Source organism: Pteronotus mesoamericanus, unplaced genomic scaffold (assembly GCF_021234165.1).
Source record: "Pteronotus mesoamericanus isolate MK-2021 breed Mesoamerican mustached bat unplaced genomic scaffold, CSHL_Meso_final scaffold_1186, whole genome shotgun sequence".
In the NCBI taxonomy this organism is placed as follows: Eukaryota; Metazoa; Chordata; class Mammalia; order Chiroptera; family Mormoopidae; genus Pteronotus; species Pteronotus mesoamericanus.
Window position 1 is genome coordinate 5035090 of NW_026555302.1, and position 3844 is coordinate 5038933.

General features: G+C 41.3%; 1 non-coding gene across 1 annotated transcript; it reads left to right on the forward strand.

Annotated features, from left to right (window-relative positions):
- The first annotated feature begins 2935 nt into the window (after positions 1 to 2935).
- Positions 2936 to 3150, forward strand: LOC129082101 (small nucleolar RNA U3). Its single transcript, XR_008530365.1, has one exon. It is a non-coding gene; the product is annotated as a small nucleolar RNA U3 (small nucleolar RNA).
- The last annotated feature ends 694 nt before the right edge of the window (positions 3151 to 3844 follow it).

Here is a 3844-nt window from a genome sequence, read left to right on the forward strand (position 1 = left end):
ATCAGTTTGCAGTGATCTGGCAGCCTTGACAGGTAGTGTACTTGGCTGGTGTGTGGGACTAGCTCATAAGCTAGGAATCTGAACATCATGTTTGAACTTGACAGTGTGTGCTGGCTGCTATTACGTAGAGCTTTGCTGTTTTCACTTCCATTTCGGCTGCTTAGTGCACTAATACTGATCTAGTTAAATAACAGCACAGGTATAAAATAAGTTACCTGTAATCCCTTGCGGATGAATCCAAGTATAAACAATTTAGAGATGACACTCAATTCTCTTCCTTTTTTAGAGGGACAGCATGTGGCCTGCTTTTCCTTTCTAGCATTTTGTGCCCCTCATTCTCTTTCTGGGACATTGAATCCTTTTACCTCTCTTTTTTTTTTTTTTGAAGATTTTCTTCCCTTCAGTAACATGATGCCATACTGTCAGGCTTTTTCTTGGCTTCTGACCTTGTCCCACACCCACACCCAAGTCTTGACAGGCTCCTCTCCTTACCCCAACTCTAAATGTTGGTGTTCCTCAAAGCTCAGCCATGGTGAAACCTCCATGCTCCTTACTCTAGAAATCTCTCCTCCAAGCCAAAGCCTTCAATAATCATGACAGGTGTTGACATGCCAAGATTCTTCCCTGGCCCAGACCTCATTCTCAACTTTAGACCCTCATGCTCTGCCAACCAGCTTACATTTCCAACGAGTTGTCTCAAGAGCTCATTACACAAAACATGTTTAAAAGCAAACTCGTGGTTGTCACCCAGTCAAGTCAGAAACCTGGAAGCTCTCCCTATAGGTTCTCTATCTTTCTCACCTGACCGTATTCTATCCAACGCCACATTTTATGGATCTGACACACTAAATAGCTCAAGTCCATCCAAGCCCACCTCCACCATGGCTGCCCTAGACCAAGCCCCAATCACCCCTGGCCTGCCATCGCTTCCTAACTGAATTCCCTGCAACTTCTCTTGCCTCCCTCTGCTCAGTAGTCATGAAATCTTTTCAAAATACAAATTTGACAACTACTTCTCTGCTTAAAACTCTCTGACGCCTTTCCTGTACGTTTAGGATAAAGACCAGAATTCCTTAACGTTGACCACAAAGATGTCTGTGTTCTAATCCTACACACTTTTCCAGCCTCACTTCCCATAGCACTGCCCCCAGAGACATCGTTCTCTCTCTGCCATTCATTGCACTTATACGTCACTGCATAGCTTTGCTCCCTCTGTGTCTTTGAATTCTTGTTTGTACAAGGAAACACATCACTGTGAGGAGAGGTGAGTTGGGACTAATAAGCTTAACCATGGTTTTCTGTTTTGTTTGTTCAGAGAAGTTACACTAAAAATTAAACATTATCTTATTGACTCTTGTGCCCCTTCTTGGAGTTAAAGAACTGGCCTCGTGTGAACTGACAACCCTTTTATACTCAAAGACAGTGACTATCACCTCCATGTAAATAGCCAGATTGAAAATGGTGAATAAAATTAAAGTTGAGAACAGTGTTCACTTTTTTAAAAAGTGACAGATGCTTATTTTCAGAACAAAAGTAATGACTGAAAGTGTCCTTAAACAGCAATCTATTCTAATGTATTTTTTACAAATATTCAAATTGCACATTACCTACGAAGTCTAAGGCAAGATACACACCTGACATCTATTGGTTTGGTATCAAAATCATTGGAAGTTATCATCCCATTTCCAAAAATCAAAGTCTCCATATTGGGGCAATCACTTCATAAGTTACATAAATATCTAATTGCTACAATGTATACCTGAAATGAATATACTATTCTATGTCAACTGTAAGGAAAAAATTAAAGTAAATTAAAAAATCAAAGCCTCTAAATCTGAGGTACTCAAGATGACAAGATGAGTATGTTTACTATATAATACTTACATGTTATGATGAAAACGCTCATAAGTATTTTCTAGTTTTAAAACCTCCTACGTGAAATTTTCCGTTCCCCCATTTAATATGGTTCTCAGCTTGAGTGAGTAGTACTTTAAAACAAAATCTGAACAGTTCATCATTGAATCCGATCTTGAATTTTATGGTGTAATGTGTGGCTGCTTCCAGTTTTATCTTTTCAGGGGATGTCACAACATGTCTTCTAATTAAAATAAGAAAACTAAACTGGCACCTCGCTTGCTGAGAACTCAGTTAAAAGATTCTCTCCCACATTTTTCACAGCTGCCTTCTCAGCCAGTGCAGCCAGAACCATATCCTGCCTGGTTCTTTTGTTCCTCAAGACATGCCGATGCCCAAGCAGGGTGAGCAAGGCTACAACGGGGAGGCCTCCGAGCAGAGGGACAGCGGAGGTCAGCGGTCTCCTCGCAGGGGCCATTCGCAATGATAAAATATGGGCAAATCTTTCCAACTCCAAGGCGTCCAAAGTTATCAAGAGTCTGAGAAACTCAGATCACCGCCTTTTTCTTTTGAAACATTATGGCTGGAAAGGAACCACCTATTTTCACTGAGTTCATAGCACATGTTATCACACCTTGGACTTGGAGGAGGCCCCTGTGGGCTTCGAGAACTCAGTGTAGGGAAGATGACACCAGGAAGCCACAGCTGGAGAGTCTTCCCCTCACGCCCCAGCAGGGTCCAGGCAGCCAGTGGGGAAAGGGCAAGAAAGTCCCAGTGAACAGTGAGGTTGGGGACATTGATTCTTGCCCAAATAGCAAAAGAGATGAGGGCAAAGGAGCAAGTTGAGGGCTCAGTCTGAGTGAGTTCAAAGGTGGAAGGGATGAGAAGAATAGGACTCAAGAGACGCAGCAGAGCCTCCCCTTCACTCACACCTGGCACCTTCAAGAGCTCCCCCCCAGGACAGCTGGTGTCAGCTGTAGCATGGAGACTCCATCTATGTCCTTGGTAAGGATTCTATATGAAAGTATTCATCCTTCACATGTAACCCCGCACGCGTCTGGCCACAGAAAGAGCAATTTCTAAAACTATACTTTCAGGGACCATTTCTATCGTTGACTACTAGAGAAGTTTCTCTGAACATGTAAAGCACCCAAAACCACGAGACGGAGGCATAGGGTTCTCTCCTGAGTGTGAAGCCAGCTTTTTGGTGGTGTCTCCATAACTGCCAGTAGCAATTGATGATCGTTCTTGTCTTCCTTTGGAAGAGTAAGAGGGAGAGGGCACAGTCTGAGTGGCTTTAGAAAATAAATAAATAAAAGAGCAATGTCTATATCTCTCTGAGTTCATCTCTAAAAAAAAGCATTTCACTAAAGAAAGTACATTTGACTGTTTTTCAAACAGCACAGTGTCAGTGGAGTGGTTTCTATCTGGCCGGGCACATGGGACAAAGCAGCTGAAAGAAGGGAAGTTAGAGAGTACAGGACAGGTAGAGGTGACACCAAAGTGAAGACCAAAAGGACAAAAATCATGTGTGAGTCATCTGAAAAAAGAAAGTTCAAAAGGAAGTTCTGATATTTACTGAAATTCTGAATTGTACTGAAATTTTTGGAGTACACGTTTACATATGGTATTTCAACCATAGACATGTGTGTTTTGTTGGTGCCTTAAAAAAAGTTACCAACTAATCCTCCCTTTTTAAACCTTTAGTTGCTTTTTTGAACAGCACATTTTTGCACATGGAGATTAGCCATGGATTTTTTGCTATCACCACATCCCTTCACAAAGATACGTACACTTAGGTATGTGCGTGTTTACTATACACCATTAGAGTTTCCAGTTTTGACAAAAGAGCAATGGTAATTCGTATAACACTTACTATGTTTATGTTGGGAAAATATGTATGGAGTATATGTATAACATCTTCCTTAAAGATTCTTTTCTGGAGAAAAATTCATTTGAAAACAATAAATTAAAATTTTACTGCTTAAAG